Consider the following 24,229-nt stretch of genomic DNA (forward strand, 5'->3'; position numbering starts at 1 on the left):
GTCAGCAAGTTCTTTTTTTATTCTTTGAGCAATATTTGCTTCTAAGCGCTAGTTTTATTTGTAATATTTGAGAATTCATATCTATGGTTCCCTACATTGGACTTTTGTAATTTTGGTGTTTATATGTTTTATACTGCGTCTTACTTATTTAATGTATTGGTATTTTTTCAATGCTTTACAAACATGTCTCCAAAGTTAAGCCTGCTTGCTCGTTGCCAGCTACCAAGGGTTGAGCACGGGAATAATTTATTGACACCCTACATGAACCTCTTTTTGTGTTTGCGGCCTTATTACTAGTGGTAAGTCGCTACTTATCACTACACATAAAACACTTTCCAACACTTATTGAAGATGGTTAGAGAATGTACAAGAACTGTAACATTGTCACTATTGCGTAGATAAGGTGTTGATCAATTAATTCATATCAAACCATATTGTCTTGTTGACATGATATTTTAGAGTGCACACACTTTAGATTGCGTAAGTACAGCAAAAAAAAAAACAAAGACACTGTTTATTCAAAAAGTAAAATTGACATGCATCTCTCACTCACCCACTGATCTATTATCTGATGAAGTGGCCATATTAGGATTTAGGCAAAATTGTCAGAGAATCTATTTTATCTGCAAGTGATATAGCATAGTCCCACCTTTAACCCAAACTAAGATTTTGCACAAATATAGGTATTAGAATGTATTAGGCGCTATCCTATTTCAAATCAGACAATGACAAGAACTGGGCACAGCAAAGGTCTTTTAAGTTTTGCAACTTGATTGCCCAAGGAAGTTGAAACTATTCCCAGCAGAAATTGTGTCATCCTGCATGGTATAGCAAACACATTAATGTTGTCAGGCGTCTCCATAAGAAGGCCCCAGTTAGCAGTAAATGGCAACAAAGGTAAAAAAAAAACTAATTGCAATCTGATAATATTTGATTGGTGATAGAGAGTTTATGTTGCTGTATAAAAGCACAGACAACAACCTCCACCTTACGTCCGAAAATAGTAAAGCCTGGCCAAGAGTCTACAGGATGAATCTAAATGGACCACAGCTGCAAAAAGCACAAATGAGGGGCAAAAATCAAGAGCAAGTGGGCTGTTGGTGAGAAAGAATGCATTACAATACAGCTTCCTCTTGTGATTAATTCCTTCATATCTGACAGTAATTGACATCATAGGACAGCCTCATGATTCATTTTGATTTGGAAACCTCCAATAGAGTTCACTGTACAATTGGTCATCTTCGGAAGGGTAGTTCATACGACCCTGCCAGATACATAGACGTGCTAAAAGAAAAAATGTATAAAAACATATTGTAAATGGGGTGGAGTAGAAAAAGCATTGGTTGCTGGGAGAAATACTTTCAGTCTGGGCACCAAATTTAAGACCTTTTGGCCTCCAGGCATGAGGTGGTGCTACATGGCTTAAAAAAAGGACTTAATACCTACGCTGTATTAAAAAATGGTCATTATTCAAATCGCTATCTCTCAGGGCCTTGCCACAATTTTCAGCTCTCTCAAAACCAGCACACATGAATATGATTTCTTACCTTCATCATTCATCATAACCCTCCCTGGAGACACTCTCACCCCTAATTATCACTGTCAATGCCTCCCACACTTAAGGGATCTTTCTATACGTTTTCAAACAGGCCAGATCATCCCACTCCTGAAGAACATCAAGCTAAACGCTGATAACCTTGCCAACAACAGCCCATCACTCATTTACCCTTCATTGGCAAGATCATTGAAGAAGCACTCTATACACATCTAAATGATCAAATCATTGCCAACTTTGCCCTCTAGAACTATTAATCTGGTTTAAGAATAATCTGGAAATTATAGACACCGCCATCCTGACCACACATAAATATGGCACCAGTCTCCTGATAATACAGGATTCCTCAGCTGCTCTTGATAACATTGACTACTTCACCCTCATTCACACCCTTTAGTCTCAACGTTTTTTACTGGACTTAGCCTTCAGTGGTTCTCCTCCTACCTAACAAATCGTTCACATGTCTCTAGGTTCCAGAAGTCCAATCATCTGCGAAGTTCCCTAAGTTTCCATGATGTCCACAGTCATCTTCAACATTTATAAGGAACCACTGGCAGCACTACTCACAGATAACAACATAAAAAGTCACCAATATGTTGATAATACACAACTAGACTTAAAGTCACCTCTGCTCCAAATTTTCATTGCCTACAACACTGCTTCCACCTGCTCCAATTTTTCATGAGTTGCAAGCGTAACCCTATCTGCTATTCACCACAAACAATAAGCAACCGCTAGCCAAAGTCTGGCACAATGACATGAACCGGGATGGTTTTGAGCCCAACTTTCACTCAATGCCAAGTCACTTAACTTTTTCTGAGGTGCCAAACTCACCTTCAAAGAAGCAAATAAAATCAAGCTAGCCTTTTATCAGTGTGTTCTACTAAAGAAAGTGCAATATTCCTAAAGAAAGTGACTTGACAAATAGCATTTAAACCCTAATACTCTTACAGCTTCATAGACTTCACAGTTGCCTGCCTTAAGAGAGATGTGGCAGAAATCTCATCCTATTTGTAGTGGTGCATTATAATCACACTTAAAGAGCAAACCCTCATATAATCTTTTGTTGTATTAATGTAAAGTGTTAGAATTGTGAAATGTATTAACTTGAACCGAGACGTGTTTAGACCATTGAAAAGTATTATGGAGAAATTAATGTAGAAGGTGAATGTAACTAGCAAAAAACATTAACTTGAAGAAGTTGTGTTGTGAAACACAATTATTCATGTACTAAAGGGGTTAATTAATCATGTTGTATATGTAGGCAAATGCACTAACTGGACGTACCGTATTTTTCATGCACATTTTTTCTGATGCTTTCTTATGCTATCTCTAATTCGTAAGTCTGAAATACAGTTCCCTGGAAACTCTCACTTGAGAATTAAGAGTTTGAATTTCATGTGTGTTATGGAATTTGTTCTTTCTCACATTTTATGTTGCAGATGAAAGAAGCGCTCTTTTTAGCAAGAATAATGTCTCTGTTTTAATAGTCAGGCAAGGAAAGTAGAAGTTACAACCGTGTGGTTCAAGTCGATAATGGAAGGTCATTGTGCTTCTCACAGGAGAAGGCCAGATGGCATGATCGGCAATGAATCTTGGGAAAGTTATCTACAAACGATGTGATGGCGGGAGTAGGGAAAGTGCTCACTTCTTCTTCTACTGCCGCCTCACTACGTTTTGGGCCCTTGCCCGTGGCGGGTCCTTAGGCCTCCCACACGAGTGAGGCACCGTTTTTATCAGGAGACCCGGGGGAATGCTGGGTGGTAAGAAATTTGTGTCAGCCCGGTGATGCCACAACTTTCCCACACAAAAATGTGTGAAAAAGGTGATTTTTTCAGCTAAATTTGTGGTTTGCAGGGCATTCTGGGTAAGGAAACGTTGGGGGATCCACGCAAGCCATACCTCCCTGGAATCCCCCGGGTGTCTAGTTTTCAGACATGTGTGGGTTTGGTAGGTTCCTCTAGGTGGCCGTCGAGCACCGGGCCAAAAACCCAGGTGACCCCCCTTGCAAAACCAGGTCGTTTTGAGGTAGGCAATTTTCATGTCGCCTCAATACGTTTTGGGCCCTTGCCTTTCACGGGTACTTGGGCCTCCCACACGAGTGAGGCACCGTTTTTATCGGGAGACCGGGGGGAACGCTGGGTGGTAGGAAATTTGTGTCAGCCTGGTGATGTCACAACTTTCCCACACGAAAATGTGTGAAAAAGGTGATTTTTTTCAGCTAAATTTGAGGTTTGCAGGGCATTCTGGGTAAGGAAACTTTGGGGGATCCACGCAAGCCATACCTCCCTGGAATCCCCCGGGTGTCTAGTTTTCAGAAATGTGTGGGTTTGGTAGGTTTCCCTAGATGGCCGCCAAGACCGGGGCCAAAAACTCATGGGACCCCCTTTGCAAAACCAGGTTGTTTTGAGATAGGTAATTTTGATGTCTCCTCAATAGGTTTTGGACCCTTGCCTGACGCGTGCACTAGGCCTACCCATGCAAGTGAGCTACCATTTTTCTCTGAAGACTTTGGGGAACGCAGGGTGGGTGTAATTTTGTGGACCCACGCAGATTCCAGAACTTTCCACCACAGCAATGTGAGGAAAATTTGTTATTTTGGACACATTTTTAGGTTTGCAATGGATTCTGGGTAACAGAACCTGGTGAGAGCCAGTGAAGTTACCCCATCCAGGATTCCCCTCCGTGTCTAGTTTAAAAAAATGTACAGGTTTGCTAGGTTTGCCTAAGTGGCAACTGCGCTAGGGCCCAAAATCCACAGGTATGCACATTGCTAAAAAAAATTCGGGGCTTTCAGCCGCCCTGGGGGGGAATCGGGGAAGGGGGATTCATCCTGATATGCCCCTAAAGGGGCAGAAAGACTGTGGCTATTTTTTGTGGGGGTGTGGGCATTGGTATGACCATTTTGGGCAGCCCCCACCCCCACGCATAAAAAAAGCCTACTTACTCGCTGGCGCCTAGTGGGCTTTCTACCCCCCCAGGGGGCAGATCAGAGGCCACTGCCACCATCTGCCCTCCCGGGGGGGGGCAGAAAGACTGGAATTTCTCTGGGGGTGGGGTGAGGTATTGTCATGTCCATTTTGGGGAGCCCCTACCCCTACACTAATAAAACCAAAAAATCCATTGTTTCTAGTGGGCATTCTGCACCCCTGGGGGCGGGGCAGATTGGGGGCTACAGCTCCCATCTGCCATCCCAAGCAGGGATCCACTGGGGAGGGGTACCATTGGAAAGGGGAGATTCTCCCCTTTCCAACGATACCTCTCCCGTCATTCTACGTGCTCAGGGGGCTAAGATAGCCCCCTGAGCACGTACAAAGTGAATCTGAAAAGAGCCTCTTGGCTCATTTCAGTTTCAGTTTCAGTGTAATGACGTCGGCGCAACGTGCGCGCCGATCGTCATTACACTGAAAGCAGAGGGGGCCTCGGGAGCTGGGGAAGCTCTTCCCCAGCTTTACATGATGAGTCTAAGAGCCTAACTGCATTCATTACCACAGAAGGTACGTTTCAATTTACCAGACTTCCGTTTGGCTTAACTTCTGCCGCTAGCGTTTTTCAGCGTATGGTAACTGAACTGTTTAAAGGTATTAAGAAGGCAGTTTTTTTTCAAGACGACATCTTGATCTTTGGGGAAACTATTGAGGATCACAATTATGCCCTCAAAGAGGTGTTGCACAGAATTGAGGGTGCAGGATTAACGCTACGTAGAGAGAAGTGTTCGTTTTTAGTGCAACAGATTGAGTATCTAGGGTACGAGATTTCAGCACAAGGTGTTAGACCAAAAAAAAATCTGTTAGAGGCAATACGCTTAGCACCTTGCCCTGTTGACAAAGATCAACTACGGTCTTTTATGGGACTTATCGAATTTTATTCTAAGATTGTGGAAACATTTTTGATAAAAACTTTGGTCTTAAGGCTTCTCCTAAAACAAGGTGTGAAATTTGCATGGGGTGATTCTCATACTGAGTGTTTTAATGCTATCAAAAAGGATTTGTGTGAAGCAAAAGTGTTAGCACCTTTTGACATTAAACGTCCCTCTGTTCTCATGGTAGATGCTAGTGCCACTGGCTTAGGGGTGGTTCTTCTTCAAAAGTATCATGAGGGTGATAGAACCATTGCGTTTGCTTCACACACACTTTCTCCTTCGGAAGGGATTTATTCTGTAATCGAGAAGGAAGCATTGGCTGCTGCATGGGGTGTGCAATATTTTAGGACGTACCTTTGGGGTACAAGTTTTAAGCTTATGACTGACCATAAACCCTTGATCCGTGTCTTATCTCCAGGTGGGGCTGGCAAAGGATCTCCTAGGTTAGCTAGGCTTGCATCCAGACTTCAGGAGTACCAGTATGATATCTCCTATATTCAAGGGTGGCGTAACATACAAGCCGACTGTTTGTCTAGGCTGTCAATTAAGGCTGAAAGTGGCAAAGTTGATTTTTGTGGAAGTCAGGGTGATGAGGCTATTGCATATGTGCAGGATGTCCTAGCATTGTGTGAAGGTACGTTCGATAGAGAAGAATGGTGTTCTGCCATGTCAAAAGATAGTGTACTTTTAAATGTTATGGATATGGTCAAAAAGGGTGTTAGACGGGAGAGCTGTGTCCAACCCTTGGTTCGTCCGTATATTAAAGTTTTGGACGAATTATCAATCTGTGATGATTATATTCTTATGAGGGGGGATAGGTTTATTCCTCCATTTAGCTTGAGACCTAAGTTAGTAAAACTAGCCCATGAGGGCCATTTAGGCCAGACCTTTACTCAGCGTAGAATCAAAGCGGATTTTTGGTGGCCGGCTTTGGATGCACAAGTTTCCTCTTGGGTTGAGAATTGCTCGGTTTGCAAGGACAGTGAGAAAAGACTCAAACTAGTTGCTACCCAAACTAGGAACTGTATTTCTATTCCTGAACAGCCTTGGCATAGTATTTGCCTTGATTTCATTGGCCCTATGGGTGAACTGCCATTAGACCAGCGTTTTGCCATTGTAGTTGTAGATTTTTTCTCCAAATGGCTTACTGTTAGATTCGTTAAAGATATAACTACCGAATGTACCATAAAGTTCCTCAAAGATCTATTTCATGAGGAGGGGTGCCCTTCCTTTTTAATAACCGATAATGGCACTCAGCTTACATCACATAATATGCGTACCTTTTTGGTTGACTGTGGTGTGATACACCACCGTACCTCACTTTATAATCCCCAAGGAAATGGAGTTTGTGAGAGAGCTAACAGAGTCATCAAAGGCATTATACAAATGTTTTGTGCCTCTGGTGGTTTTGCAAATGAGATGGTACAAGATATGGTGTGGGCCTACCGCACTACTTCTCATGAGCCCAGTGGCAAGTCTCCATTTGAGTTAATGAGAGGTAGACGTCCTGGTACAAAATTGACTCCATCATGGATTAAAAACAAAATTTGTAATACTTCAAATTCTAATGGTGGTGTTCTGGTAACAAAGTCTATTTCTTCTGGAGACTTGGTAAAAGTTAAACCCGGCAGCGTTACCAAAGGTCTCAATAAGTTTAGGGGTCCATATAAAGTTAGAGAATCTTTCCAAAATTATGTTGTGCTTGCTAATGGGGAAAAATGGAATCTTAGGAGAGTGGCTTTGTATCAGAGGTCTTCCTCTTCTAGCACTGCTATGGAGGTTAACCAGGAACCTACGTCAAACTCTGGTTATATGCTTTCCACTCCTGTTGAGGTCACTCCATCTTCTTCCTCAATTTCTAGGAGGGAAGAAGGTGGTGGTGATGCTGGTGATGCCTTTCAAAGTGAGGGTCGTCAAGAATGTTTTACATCTGTTGAAACCAGAAGTGTAAGATCTCGCAGACCTCCTGCGTACTTGAATGATTATTTATGTTAGCATTTATTGAAGGAAAATGTTTATTTTCGCTGATCTTTTTGTGTCTGTAAATCTAGATAAGTTTGCGTTAATTTTCTCTTATTGATTTTTCGTGTTACTCTCATTTGTAAGGGAGAAGATGTGTTGTAAATGTTATTGCTATGTATTCCTGCAGCCCTTCCTTTGTGTCCTTTCCCTTATTATCACTCTAGAACTTAGTGGTGTTCTTAGCGTGTTCCTTCACCCAGCTGGATTCCAGTGTTGTCAGTTACGTGCCTGGTCAGCTGGGAAGCGGTATGCTGTGTTCTCTGTTCCTGAATAAATCCACACACTTACCTGTAGACGACATCGTGTCTTTCTTGGATGTCCTGTACTTCAAAAATCCAGGGTGCTTTTTTTGAAAAAGTCCTGTTTGATGACAACAATTGACGTAACAGCACTCTACACATCAATTAGAATTATGGATGGAATAATATTAATGATAATAACAATAATAATAATAATAATGCAGTAAAGCATTTCCTGAGGGACAAACCAATCAGTTTTCTTGAAAATTAAACATGCTAATTCAATTTCAATTCAAAAGCTTTATTCGGTATGTAAAAATACAACCATATAAGCAGAACAAACATTTAAAAATACATATTAGACTAGAATGTCTTATACACAAGGCATAACAGAAAACCATATTTAACACATTGTTAAAGTGCATAGTGCTTCCTTGAATAATACACAATTAAACTTGATCTTCCAACAAAGCATCCACATTATATTTATAACGAGGTGCAGATTCCAGGTAAATTATCCAATATGTGCAAATATACAAAAGATGCTAAATATGGTAACAATCCCATATTACACAATTCATCATAATTTTACTTCAAGCTACAAAGTTCATATCGAAGTCTGGACGGTATCTATATATACAAAGTACGTGACCAGATAAAATTAATCGGCGCAGACTATAGACTTCCTAATATTCATGCATTTAAGCACAAAGGAACTTAGATTTTATGTCTTTCTTTGGTATCAGTACAGCTGCTTCGGGGTTCAGGCGAATATTACACTCAAACAGAAGATTAAACCAGTGGTAAATATAACTCAACCAAGGTATACGAGATAGATTATCAAGTTTCAAGCAATCCTTGATGATTGTTTGTGTGAATACAGTCTCAGATTTGGACCAGATAGAACGCCAAAGAAGCAATGGGCGTAATGTGGCTAAGTCCGCGATAAAGTCAATACCGGCCTCCATATGAGTTAAGATGTTGGGAGCCGAGGATGGGGCACATAGCAGTTTCTTCAGGAACTTATTTTCGTCATTCTGTAAACCATTAACAGAATGATGGCCCCAAACTCCTGCCCCATACAAAGCAGATGAAATACACCTAGCTTTGTAAATAGCCAGCATGTCTTTCACACTCCTTTGCCCTAGCTTAGCTGCAAATCTGAAAATACTACTGGTGTTTCTGTTCATCTTTAACCTCACGTTCTCGTCCTCGTTCGTCCATTTCCCGTTGCCTGCGAATGTTATCCCCAAATAACAAAAACTATTAACCGGTTGAATCTTCACTTTATCAATGAAGAAGGAGGAATTGGATTTCACCCTCTTTCCACAGGTCATAACAAAAGTCTTACTTTTATTAATGATCAGTTTCCTCTCTTTGGTAAATAGCACAAATCTATCTATGAGGCGTTGCAAACCATTCTGTGTTCGTGATAAAAGAACTGCATCATCTGCGTATAATAAAATAGGGGTAACGCTGCCGTTGATCAGGGGGGCGTCTGAGGATAGTTTGCTTAAAATCGAGTCAATTTCATTTATAAATAATGAGAATAAAAACGGGGCCAAAACGCACCCTTGACGAATCCCTCTTGCAACTTTAAAAAAAGGTGTACATTCTCCCATAGGACCATAGCGTACTTTACATGAAAGGCCGGAGTATAACCGGGCCAGAAAGAAAACACACTCTTTGGGGGCTCCGAGATCTAACAAGGTGTCCCAAAGGATGTTGTGGTCTACAAGGTCAAAGGCGCTGCTTAGGTCTGCGAAGCAAAGGAAAAGATTCCCATCCTTTGCAACGGTATATTTATGTATTAGGAGGTCTAAATTAATACACTGTTCCAACGTCCCCAGACCTTTCCTAAATCCATATTGCGCCTTTGAAATTATCGTGTTATCCTCAGCCCATGTCTCAAGTCTCTTTAAAATAATTCTACTCAATATTTTTATCGATGCGTCTAATAGAGAAATGGGGCGGTAATTACTTGCCTCAGACCTGGATCCCTTCTTAAAAAGAGGAATAATTATTGACTGGCCCCAGGAAGTTGGCATCTGACCCTCCGCTATTGCATTAAAGAACCTGGTCAGGATGGGTGCCCACAGATCTAACTCGGATTTATACAAATCCAGCGGGACTCCATCCGGGCCAGGTGCCTTTCTGCCCTTGCTATTGCGTAGGCCTTCGTAAACCTCATCAAGACCAATATCTAAAGGCAATCTAGGCCAAGTATACTCGTTGTCCATATGGGGATCTAAAATTAACCTATCCGGATTAAAAATATTTAAAAAGTGGTGCATCCATGATTGACAGTCGACATGAGAGGTTATTTCAGGCACTGAGTCATTTTTTAAGAAAGGACTATTTATGGTCTGCCAGTATAACTTACTATCATTTGTTTCAGCCGCACAGCTGAGATTGTACCAAGCCTCTTCTTGGAGAGCTTTTTTCCTTTTGGTAAGCGATGTTTTATAGACAGAACGACAAGTTTTAATTGCTGTACAATCACGTGGTTTAATGCTCATCGCCTGTTTTAGGGCGTGAAGAGCATGTGTACAACTTTTATCAAACCAACCAGTGTTGATTACTCTTTTCCCCTTATGCGGTTTTGTGAGTAAATTATCAATTGTTTCATTAATAGTACATAGGTGGTTTAATATAACTTGCGGATGTACCTCGTCGCTAATACAATAGGTTATCTCCATAGTACACTTTCTTAAAACCTCCTCCAACAACTCATGTGGGACAACCTTTGTCCATTTAATCCTAAACCCATTGGGTCTTACAGCCTCGATAAAGTTAATACGATTGTTAACATCCATGTTTTTGGGACCCCAACAATGCAATGATAAGGAGATGCTGTTATGATCACTTAAAATTTGCTCATTAACACACAAGTTGGAGTATGCACAATCGTTGGACAGTAAAATGTGGTCAATATATGAATTAGCTCCTCTTCCAGTAAATGTTGGACAGTTAACGTTGTTACTATCCTTCGTGCAACTTAACATATCCAAATCAAACTTTGCTAACATCATGTTAAGGGTAGTGCCATACATACAGTGTGGGAAGTGTAAACAATCATTTCCCTCCATGTTACCACTTTCCCTTGTTAGGCCACATGAATTACTCGAGGCATGAAGACAAGGACTTATATTAAAGTCACCCAACCAAAGAACTATAGATTGGTGACCTATAACTGCCTGTGTCCTCTCAATTTCTTTTTCAAGCTGAGTCAGGATTTTACCTCTGTCGGCAGTGAATACATTATTATAAAAGTTTATCAGCAACAAATCTTTCCCTTTGTCAAACTCTAGATATAAGACCTGAGAATGGACATCCACTGAGACACAACTTTTGACTTTGCAGGATTTTAATTTAGTGGATATTAAAAGCACGAGACCACCTTTAGCTCTTCCTGCAATTGAACTCACTGCATTCAAGCTGTGTGCTAAATATCCCTCAATAAAAATGGGTTCCTCACACCACGTTTCCTGAAGACATATTATATCGTACCCTATATTAATAAAATCCTTCCACAAAGGGGAGTCTAACTTCCTCTTCAGACCAGCAATATTCCACGTAACAACGCGGTAACCTGTATCAAGATTGCACATAGCCCCTATATGATCATTTACTGGGTCTACCAAGGAAAAGTCTGGATTTAAAGAAGGATCTACAATGGTACAACAATTCTGGGTCTTATTGATTCCTGTGTTCTCCAAAACAGCTTCCACCCTGTTAGGTTCAGATAGAGGTGAAGGGGGAACAGTCACTACTTTATCAGAGCGGACACCACTAACTGATTTCTCATTCGTGTACTTAGTGTTATCGGACAGTCAGTCATTTTCCTCCAATGAGGACAGGGCAGAGTAATGGTTGAAGAGGGGGATGGTATAGTCCCTTTGCCTACTGAATTCCTCATTAAACTGCATATTCCCTCTATTAAAATACTGCGGGGCTCTTGGTGGCAAAAAGGGAGAATAACTAACCCCACCCCTAGTTAAACCGGGTTCATACAGCTCAATCTGTTGGGGCCTTGGCAATTGAGGGCCATCTAAATAGCTATAAAAATAGCCTAAAGGCCTAGCAGAGACCAAGTTAACTTGGTTGGGTAGGGAGGCGGCTCTTAAGAGGACAGTTGCCACGTGTTGTGGGTATTTAAAGTTAACAAGTATACAGTCCCCTGTGGTAGTTTTCCTGCCTTCTCCTATCCAGCCGACTCTGCGGGTAGATAAAATATCTTGCGACAATGCCAACGGAAATCCACAATTTTTGTTAAGCCAGGCAAGTGATTTGTTTTTTAGAGAATCATGAGATTCCTGGCTAGAGTTAGGCATGCTAGAGTCTACCTCCGGGACATTAATCAATACCACTGTATAAGGAGCACACTGTGGTGGGAGGTTAACGATATGGTTTCTCTTGTGTTTAATATGCCCAACATCTCCCCTGGCTACAGGCTTCTGAATATTACTTGAGCATGTATGTGCAGAGATTACTTTTCCTGCTGAAGTGGCTGTTGTGGGTGGCGCAAAAACTGATATCACAGTGGATGGCACATCCATAGGTCGACTTAACTGACCGCTGTCCCCCAATCCCAGAGGAGCTCCCGTGTTATGGGTACCAGACGGATGCAAAGTAGGTTCCATGGCACCCTCTGTGGGCTTATGGACGGTAGGGGCCGAAGCGGCAAAAACGGGGGTTAACGCGGGGGAGGATCGTTTTTCATAAGAAGCCAAAAGGCCCTTTAAATTATCTACTTCTGCTGAGACTGCGTCTAATTTTGCCAACAAAGGACTAATTATAGACTTTAATTTGGTCTCAAAAATTGAAACCAAATGTCCTATTGTGGCTGCATGCAGAAAGACCCCCTCAGTATTATCATTAGTCCCTGATATTTCTTTGGAGGACTCCGGTAAAACCCCCCTTCCTTGTTGAGAAGAGCCCTGTTTTTTTGGCTTATAGGTCACCGCTCTCTTTGCTGGTGCTTTCCTACACGCCCGTGTTTTCCTCTGCATCGGGGAGGGGGTTAGGGTGGTTTTAGAACAGGATGCTGTAGTCGGTGTGATAGAAGAGTTCAATTGGGAAGTGGGTTCATCAATACTTTCAACAATATCCGTAACAGAGAGTACATCAGCAATCCCAACAGCACTGTCTGTATTAACCGTACTGCTATCAACGGGTATTTCAGTATTAGGTGCTAATGTGTCCATTAGGGAAGTTTCTAGGTTAGATCTGCCCAATTAAAGTCTCCGATCATTATTTATCTTATTTACAACTTTTACCAGATAGTTGTCCATTGTCCTCTTATCCCCTGCACCAGATTGATTGGACAACTTGGATTTCGACATGAGTGTAGACATATACAGTAACTTTTAAAACTGGTATTTTTATAGGACTGTTCACTTACAAATTAAGCGAAGATCACAGTTCCGTGGCCCTGCCCTGCCTCCTCCTGCCCCGGACGGCCACAGACGGCCCGCCCGGGCTCAGCCCGGCGCCGCCCGCGCGCGTCCCGCGACGCGGAGGAAGCAGCGGGCTTTTAGTGCGCCTCCGGGCGCGTGGATAGCGTCAGGCGGGCGCTGGGGCGCCTGGGAAATGTAGTCTCGAGGGAGACCCGGTATGCAGAGAGCGCAGGAGCCCGGGAGCAGCTGCAGCAGGGCAGGTGAGTAAAAGCGCCAGCAGGGACCCAGCTACCAAGTTCGCAGGTCTCCGTTGCCGAGTTTCAAAGTTTCCCGCTCCCCCGAGGAAGCAGCGGGCTTTTAGTGCGCCTCCGGGCGCGTGGATGGCGTCAGGCGGGCGCTGGGGCGCCTGGGAAATGTAGTCTCGAGGGAGACCCGGTATGCAGAGAGCGCAGGAGCCCGGGAGCAGCTGCAGCAGGGCAGGTGAGTAAAAGCGCCAGCAGGGACCCATGCTAATTCAAATGCTGGACTTTTGTCTCACCCATAACGTGTTCATGCTTAATGAAGAATTGTTTTAACAAAAACAGGGCATAGCCATGGGAACTTTATTTACTCCAACCTATGCAAATCTCCTGATAGCAATTGGAAGATGCAAGTTGTGGACTAGGTTCATCGATGACCTCTTCCTAATTTGGGAAGGGGCTAAAAAAACCTTAAAAAACTTCATTTCATCTTTAAACCAAATTGACCAAAATGTGGCATTTACTTACACTAAAAGATCGAAACAGATTTTCATTTCATTTCTGGATATTGACATCTATATAAAGAACAATTATAACTGCAAAAAAAAACAAATGGAAAATAACATCATGTAATAGCATTCTCCATAGGTATAGTGGTCAGCCACATCCCTTTTGGGGAAATGCTAAGAGCTAGAAGGAATTGTTCTGAAGACTATGATGAAATGCCATTGAGGTTCTTATCTAGAGGTGTATCCACAAGGAGTCATTCAAACTGAAATGGAAAGAGCAAGGAAGGGATCGAGAAGTGAACTATTGATACCAAGAAAAATACATTTACAAGACACTAAAACACGTCTTAACATTGATTATAATGTACAGCATAAAGAGATCATAAAAACAATTCAGAACCAATGGATAATCTTGAAATCAGATGAAGATCTCCTGAAATTCTGATGGATCATCCTGATATTACATACAGAAAGGTACCATCATTAGGAGAAGTTTTAACGATTAGTCATTTCATGTGTGAAAGTGGACAGGGGATGAACTGCCTCAATCAGCCACGGTTCTGGAAATGCAAAAAGTGCAAAGCCTGTGAACATGGAAAGAAATACATTTAGTATAAATTACAAAATGGCAGACAAGAAAGAATTAAAGAACATATAACATGCAGCACAGAATTTGTAATATATGTTTTAGAGTGCCCATGTGAGAAATACTATGTAGGAAACACAGTGAATAGAGTGTGATTGAGAATTGTGCAGCACCTTCAAGCTATAAAAAATCATGACTTCTCATACCTTATAGCCAAACATTTTTGGGACAAACATGAAGGAGATGTAAGGAAACTAAAGTATTTTGGTATCAAACATCTAAGGAGAAATGACAGAGGTGGTGATTGCTAGCTAACCCCAAGAAGGATGGAGTTGAGACTGATAATTCTAATGGACACAGAAGGACCAATGGGACATAATCTGGATGCTGACCTGCATTTACACTTAAGAAATTGATTTTTATATATACAAAAAAACCCGCTTTTCTTTTAACAATTTCTATGAATCTGTGATATTGTAAATAACATGATCAATGTGGGGCCAGAGATAGTAAAATTATACCTGGCTGGAGTTGATTTATGTCCATTGAAATGTAGTAAAAATTGCAGTTTTCTTTATCAACTACTAGCCTTATAACTGTAATCAAAGGCTGATCTCTGGCACCTACAACTACCAAAACAAGCATTGCCAATGCCTACAGATCTAGCTTTTCTATGAGTAAATGTGAATATTAATTTCTTAGTAGGTTTATGTGCATAGTGGAAAGGGTGGGTTGGAGGGGTATCTGTGGAAATATTTAGTGGCTGGATTAATCGCTAAATGCATAAACTATTGAACAGATGAGTGTGTGCATGCTTAGATGAATATGTGATTGCATAGCTGGCTGGTCTGTACAATAGATGAATAAATGACTTCTTGACTGCACAGTTATATGCACCCACATTAGTGCCTTAAGCCCACCTTGGACTTAGCTTCAATGGTTTGATGACCTAGAGCTCAAGAAATATTTTCTCACAACTGTTGCACCCTAACACCCATGGGTGAAGCTACAATATATATATTTGTGTTAAATAAATTAGTAAAGGAATGAGTGAGCGTGTGACTAAAAAAAATGGATGAATGGTTGGGTGCATGAATGCATGAATGTCTGATTTACTTGTAGATGAATACATGCATGGATTCATGAATGAGTTAGGAATCCACTCACATGTATGCAATGACAATTCTTCTATTTACTGATCAACTCCTACACACTCATCTGTCCATCTACCCACATATAGATCCATCGCTCTTTACCATGACCCATACCATGCATACACATATTTGTTTAGCCACCATCATTCATGCATTAATTTCACATTCATAAATCCACTCACACTCAGGCATTCATTGATCTTCCACTCATGCTGATGCATTACCCAACCAGCTGTATGCATGTCCCTAAGTGCACAAAGTCTGTGATTGCTTGCATGTTTCTTATGTTTTTTTTAATCTTCTCTGTGTTTGATTTGTATGCATATGAAGTTCTGAGTGTAGCTTATTGTGTGTTGCATCCACCATGCCTTATATTTGCATATTGACCCTGTTGGCTGTTATGTGTATTGCTGTTGGAGTGTGAGGATGAGTGTCTGCATATCTGCAAAGGTTTTATCTGTCTCTGCTTTTGAAAGTAGACAGATGTGTGGGTGCAGGCATTGGTGTCTGTTTGCTTAGTGGTATGCATTGTGTGTGTAAGCATGTGTTTGGGCGTGTGTGTGTTTTTATGTGTGTTGTGCGTGTGGGTAACTGCTTGAAAGTGCGTTTTTGTGTGCACATTTGTGGGTCTGAGGATGCTCTATAGTGAATGCTAGGGGAATTAATTCCAATTTACTCCTGAGGGCTTCAGGAAGAGAGTAGAGTTTTTCTCCCAACTTGTAGTGCGCTAGGAGGTGAGTTTGCAGAGTGTCGGAGAAAGGGGGCGTTGCCTCGGACAACCTCTCAGCCATCCACCTGTGTGGGTCTTACTAGAGGTGACAGGAGGGTTAGTTGCCCCCCAACCTCCTCTCCATATATAACTTGGTCTGCTGTTTTTACCTCCACGGATTAGTCCATATCCTGCTATAACCCCTTACCATAGTGTTTAGTCCCCACTTACAATGATCTGCCAAGCATACTCACTATCACCAATGGACTTCTAGCCCACCCACTTACCATCAATACATCTCTAGCCCACCCATTTGTCACCAATGCATCTCTAGTCCACCCACTTACCACAAATACATCTGTATCCCACCCATTTACCACCAATGCATTTCTAAATCACCCACTTACCACCAATGCATCTCTAGCCCACCCATTTGCCACCAATGCATCTCTAGTCCACCCACTTACCACCAATGCATCTCTAGCCCACCCACCTACCACAAATGCATATCTAGCCTCTCCACTTATCACCAATGCATCTCTAGCCCACCTACTTATCACTGGAGCTTCTGTAGCCATCCATGTACCACCAATGCATCTCTAGCCACCCACTTACCCGAAAGCCCACCCACATACTACCAATGGATCTTTAGCCCACACACTTACTATTAATGCATCTCTAGCCCACACATTAAGCAGCACCAACCAGCCATTAACAGTCATCAGTGCTAAAATATGTGTAGCATAGTTCTTTGAGCATACTCCATTTAATGTAACACATTTTGCATTATATTTAGGCAGGGAGGGAGAAAGACTGGGACAGCCTTACCCAACTTCAAAGCTTAACCACGTTCACATCAGAAAAACTGCCAATGCATTCTTTTCAGGAAAATCAAATACTTTGCCTTTCAGCAATTAATAATGTATTTTTCTTGGCTTGTGTATTTTTTTTTTAGCAATACAACATGCTCCATTCCAGGATATTTTAGAGAATTGATTGATTGCTAAACTAAAAGGTGGAAATAGCTAAGGGGGGCAGGGGGAGCATATTTTATTCAGGAACAATGTATGAGTCCCCTCTGGTGGTCATGCTACTAGAGACAATGATGTACATTAGGTTTTTTGCTCAGTGGATAAACAGTTTTCTTCGATGGAATTAGCCCTGCCCCAGAATGCTGCTCCTTGGCCTGAATAATAAACGTGGAATATCAAAAAATAGCATGGACATTTTCAGTCCAATCACCACCTCAAGAGCGAATGGTTTAGCTTGCAGTCATTAACGCTATGAAACAGGTTTCTTGGAGAGACATCCTACTCAGCCTCCTGCTTGCTTTTCATCCATGCAGCATGTGTAGTTAATGACTGATATTTTTCTGGTTATGTCATATGAAGCTGGAGCGAATGTTACTCTCTTTCCTCTTTATCTGGTTTGCTTTAGAGGGTCCTCAAGGTTACTATAGCAGAACTGCCTGATTTCTGGCACTTAGATTTGGTGCACTTTATGCCATCTTTTAACTACACTTAATGAGTTACTAGACCCTAGCACAACTGTTGAATACTTAAAGAATATTGTCACAGGAATGCCAATTATGTCAGCGTTATACAAACTCAATTGTGGCTAAAATTGTGCAGATAGAATATCGAGTTGAAAATGTTGAACTAGAGAAATTTTGAGTCCTAAATATTGTTAGTCAGAAATATCAACAGCAAGAATATCGTGGTGAAGAATATCAATTTTAAGGTAAGCAATATCGTTGTTAAAAATATAGAAGTCATTAACATTGTTTGCAAAAATATAGTTGTTTAAAATATCGAATTTTAATTAGTGTTATGTATTTTAGTATATATTTTAAATGTATGCAATGTTTTTTATTTGTATAAGAATTGTTTATAATTTATAATATATGTGTTAAATTTGTAGTAGTTATCAATTTTATTTTAATTAAATTTGGTGTTTTTAGTTCTGTAGCGGGTTTAGTTTTATAGGGGAATAGAGTGGGCAGTAATTTAATTCTAATAAATTAATAAATACTTTTTATTTATTAATGATTATTTAATTGAGATTTTATAGTGTTGATTGTGAGAAGTCATATATTATTAAGTAATTGATAATTGTGTGTTAATTAATTAATTAATTGCTAATTAATTATGGTAATTGTGTAATTTTTTAGGTGCGGGTTGAGGGGCTTATAGTGGTAAAGGGTGGGAAGTAATTTATTTTAATTAATTATTATTAAGTTGTTAATTAGTGTTAATTAATTATTTTAGAAGTAAATATGGAAATTGTGTAATTAGTTTTAGGTGCGGGTTGTGAGGTTTATAGTGGTAATGGGTAGGAAGTAATTTCATTTTGATTAATTAATAATTAGTTGTTGGTTGATAATAATTAATTGGTTACAAATTAATTATGGAAAGTGTTTAATTAATTTTAGGAGCAGTTTGTGAAGTTTATAAGGGTAAAGGCTGAAAAGTAATTTATGTTTAAATAATTAATAATTCGTTGTTAATTTTAAATAATTAATTGAAAATTAATTATGGAAATTGTGTAATTAATTTTAGGTGTGGGTTGTGGGTTTTATAGGGGTAATAGGTAGCAAGTAATTCATGTTTAATTAATTAATAATTATGGGTAAAGGTTGGGGAGTATATTAATTTTACTTACTTTATAATTCGTTGTTAAATATTACCAGTTTTTTAATTAAAAATAAGTTTTAATTGTGTAATCACTTTTTTTACATTTTGATTTTAGGTGTGGGTTGTGAGGATTATAGAGCTAAGGTGTGTGAAGTTAATTAATTTGTATGAGTTTTAATTTGTTTTTTAATTAATACTAATTATTTAATTGGTTATGTTAAATATGGAAGTATATTTTTTTCAAATTTAGATGTTCTTTCTGAACTGTGTAGTGTTATAGGGTAGGAAATAAAAAAAAACCTACATTTATGTAATAATCATTTGTTTTTGTTTCTAAATAATTTCTAATTCAAAATATTTATTTGTTTGAAAAGTATTTTTTATTTTATTTAATATAATATGTGTAGGTATTTGTCATATGCGTGTAACATTATAATATGTTTTTCTTTTTTTAATTTTTAATATTAAATACATTTGATTTTAATTTTTTTAACATATTAAAATATTTTTTTATTTGTTTCGTTTTCAAACACTTCCCCTACTGTTATACTCACTGGAATGGTAATAGTATTGTTACTCCTCCACTATCCAACACTTTCCCTAGAGTTACAATTATTGGAGTGGGAATTGTAATTTTTACTCCTTCACTACAACAAACAAGTAAAATTTCAAAGTAAATGACATCACAATTTGGAAATGACAGTTTTTGCACAGTTCAGTTGTGTAACTCTTTAATGTTGTTTAATGTTGCTGTCAGTTCCAATGAACAGTAAGTACATAGCTGGATAATCTTTCTGTTTCATCACTGGTATTGACACCATCCCAGGATTTGTAATATATGTCATTGAAGCAGACAAATTTGCAACCCATGCATCTGACATAATATAGAAGAACACAAATACTCCTCTCACATCTCCTCCAACATCGTCCCCTCTTCTTCACTAAAACTATAGATTCTGAACTCACTCCTCCAACCCCACGCACCTCCCAGTAATACCAAAAGAATTTGCTGCCATTAGGCAATCCTTTCTCAGACCCCAGTCCAATCAGACCCTTCACTGAAACAAATATTCAAATTCTCTATCCTCTCATCTTACTTAGCTATCCAAGATATAGATCTGTTGTTGTATTTTCCTTCATGCTCAAAATGAACATGTTTTTCCTAAAAACAGGAAGCTCTTCTCTGAAACCACCGGATCTCTCTTATTCTTCTACCTAGGTTTCATTATTGACTTGATTGCAATCTGGCACACCAGATCCCTCTTTTACAACAACCACTTGAACCACCACCAAGCAGGCCTCTGCACAAGCTAATCTTCTGATGTAGCACATTCATGTATATTCCTGTGACACTAACTACATGATTCCATAAGTGCTTCTGTTCCTGCACCCTAGACATGCAAGTAACACTAGGCTCCATTGAGCTGCTGACATGCCATTCTCACACTTTCTGTAACACAGATGGCCAACTTCCATTTTGTCTATAGGCTACCCAGACAGAACAAGGACTTCATTGACAAATTCTCCTCACCACCTCTTCTTAACATCACGAGCAATCCATTGCAAACCACCTAAGCCACTGGCTGTAAACAACCACTTTGCCATCCCTATTTCCCATGCTCAGTGTCCTATCAATAAACCAAAGTCAACACAAAACAGAAGACCAAACCGTCAGATTCTTTAGAAACTTGTCCATGTACCAGCTAATGCTTGAAATCATCTCTCACCCTTTCAACTCCACAGCCATCGTGAACACCCTTGTAAGGAACTTGTTATGTTTTTTATGTTTTGTGAATTTTTAGAGCACTGCTAATCACCCATAAGGATATCCACGCGCTGAGTAGGACAGGTGTGGAAAAGCCATTTTTGAGGTTTCTTTGGAAGTCTATGAGGTTCTTTTGGAAGTCCAAGAGGAACAATGTAAACAGTTTTTTGGAAAACTATGCAAACATACTTATTCCAATTAAAAATGTAAGTGCAAACCAAATCCTTCAGTGATGCCATAACCTATGCAGGTTGTCTGTCTTGTCTGCTGTCTTTTGGCCACATAGTTGCTGCCCCCTCCTTTCTCCCAGTTTTACCAGTTAGTGGCATCCTTGCTTCACATACATCATGCTCTCATGTTGAATTCCCATCACATTCCCTGTCACCTTACCCCCTTATGTTTTATTCCAAGTATTGCCCTCAGTAAAGCCTGAATTTAAATATTGCAAGACTTTTGCGTCTCTAAGCTGAGTTTTCTAACAGTATCCTCCCCAAGTAGTGTTTTTGTTTTGAAGGATATGTTGGACCTGAAGTCTCATGAAATTTTGGGCCCAACATGTGATCCAGTGACTATCTTGTGCACAGTCATATAAATACTATGCCCATTCTCAAAGCCACTGCTTGGGTTCAAGCCTCAGGGAGAGAAGCTCCTCTCTCAGCATGTTTACCTGTTTTCTAGTTCTTACAATGTTGCAATTGTTGTCTCCTCATCAGTTTTGGAGGAAAACATCACCCAACACCTTGTGGTCCTTCCAAGCTCATTGAAGCACATTCCTAGAGAGTCTTTTCTCCTGTTCTGAGCATTGTGGATACCAAATCCTGAACAATGAGACAAATCATCAACATTTCTGAAAGTACAAAACAAAAGCTACAAATCAAGGTTAGTTCACTAGCACTAATAATATGACACACAGATTACAGAGCAAATCTGGATCCTAACTCCAAGAAAGTGCAAAGGAAATAAAAGACTCCAGGATCGGCACCAAGGATCTGGAACGCATTATCACCCAAGGTGCGTTCAAATCCATCAATCCACTTTTTCAAAAATGAAATGAAAAATATCTTTTATGAATAGATTCCTTTCATAGACTCTCAGGGAGCCTTTCCCCTTTGCTCAGCGGATGCCACAATGTCAGCAATATCTATATAGGTCAGGAAAACATCCTCCACAGGAGAACTCCACTCAAACATTGCTCCCCTGGGTACCTGGAACTGAATGAATTCAGAGCAACATCAGAAAATCCACCATGAAGAATCTAGACCAGTGCTTAATAATTGATTTATTTTGATATCTGTTTGAACAGTTCATGGTGTCTTTTACTCTTGATGTACTTATCTTAGTTCATTTTTGAGCAGTCAAGCATATGTACGGCTCTCGGATACTCTTAGGTCATGTTCATGCTTTATAAAACACTCTAAATAAATAAAGATCACAAGATTCAGTAACTCGCAAGGCATTTCGTCATTAATTGATACAAGCAATAAAAAGATCTTTTGCAGTTTATTCTTGTGCAAAAGACTTAACTCAATGATTATACAATTATGTGAAGGAAATATAGTAATGCAGAAAGGCATTTAGGAGAGCAGCCTGGAGACATTTGGCAAGAGGTGAGACAAGTAAATGAAAATGTATGTAATGTTTTGTGTGTTTTGGACATAAATTGACTATTGTGCAGCAGCTGCTGTTGTTTCTCGTACCAGGTAGACCAAGAAAAAGCAGCAAAATCTAAGCTAAGATACAGAAAACATTTGCCAAGCAATCATCCCTGCTAGATAGCAGATTTGTTGGTTGATTACCTCTCTCTCTCTCTCCCAGCCCCTAGCTCTTAGAGGGCAGCTACCAGTACTCATAAGAGAAGGGAAGCCGAGAAATATCCTCAGAAATGGGGATGATTGACAGGATCATGTCACTCCTCCAGAAGATCTGTAGTTCATGTGGGTAGCTCTTGACAAGTGCCCTGGTATTCTGAGTACCCTGCTGACAGTAAAACAATCAATTTGCAGAGAGGAAAAACATTGAAGAAAACCACAAATCCAAAAGACCTAATGATACTGAAACCCATATGTGTAACTCATAGATGGGTCATCGCATGAGCCAACTCATTGTACTATACCAACACCATCAATGAAGCCACCAATAGATGTGGAATGCACTGCATCAACTCCAAGTCAGACGCATCAATCCCTATCTCCACAGAAAAGTTCATGGCTATCAACCTTTTCTGAAAAAATACAGACGATCAGACAGCACATCAACAACAACAAGCCTGCTTCATGTTTTATGCCCACCCATTCCCATAGAATCCCACAATAATCAACCTCCATAGCCCTATATTTTGCACATCTCGCCGACATAGACAGCTCCCTCAAAATCACTTCTTATGAGGATGATGTTTTACCCTCATACTTTATCAAAGCACTCTCTAAGAATGCTCTCTCATCCTTACTCTCTATTGTCAATGCCTCTATCACTCAAGGCATCTTCGCAGAAGCTCTCAAGCCAAGTCAGATCCCCCATCCTAACTAAGCCTACACTAGACAAAACAGACAACTATCTCACCCTCTTTCACATCCTAAAGTCTCAAGCCGGATTCACTGGTATTCTCCTTCACTGGTTCTTCTTCTGTCTTTTCAACTGACACCAAACTGCTCATATGGGCCCCTCCATTACCCAAAATATCAATAATTATGATCCAAATATCAATCAATATGATCCATAGAGTCCAGGGTTGTATACTGTCTCCTGTCATCTACATCCTCTTCCTGGAGCCACAGGGTGCTCTACTTATAGTTAACTGCAAAAGAACAATTGATGGACAGACTGCAGAACAATGTCATACATTCACCCCAGTACAGAGATCCGGGCCTATATCCATAGTTTTTTGCTCACCATGCCATTCCAGTTTGAACCCAGCTATATGCAAATCAGTCTTGACCCTGCACCCAATGGGAATAGTCCAGCTCGAACTGCCAGGCCAGGTCCTCCCTGGACTGGAAACAAGCATCGTAGGATTGGTTTCGGGGTTTCACCCCTCATCAGGCAGGATAGCTTGACTCCAGTGGCATTGAGAGCATGGGGCCCACATCTGTGCATACCCATCCAACTCTGGCTGACAAATGCAAAAAGAACAATTGATGGACATAATGCAGAACAATGTCATACATTGACCCCAGTGCAGGGATCTGGGCCTACATCCATTGTTGTTTTGCTCACCATGCCATTCCAGTTTGAACTCAGCAATATGCAAATCAGTCTTGACCCTGCGCCCATTGGGAGCAGTCCAGCCCAAACTGCACTAGAGTGGCATGGTGAGCAAAAGAATGATGGATTTAACCCAGATCTCTTGACTGGGGGTGAATGTTATGATTTGTTCAGCATTCCGTCCATCAATTGTGTGTCTTTTGCTACTCACAGTTAACAACATCAAGATTCACCAATATGCTGATGATACACAACTTGAAAGTTTCCTCTGCACAACCGTACAATTACTTAAACAATGTCTGCACATTGTCGGATGTTCAGTGCCAACCTGAAGCTCAACCCATCCAAGACAGAAT

The sequence above is a fragment of the Triturus cristatus genome, chromosome 3_2 (genome assembly GCF_964204655.1).
Source record: "Triturus cristatus chromosome 3_2, aTriCri1.1, whole genome shotgun sequence".
Classification (NCBI taxonomy): Eukaryota; Metazoa; Chordata; class Amphibia; order Caudata; family Salamandridae; genus Triturus; species Triturus cristatus.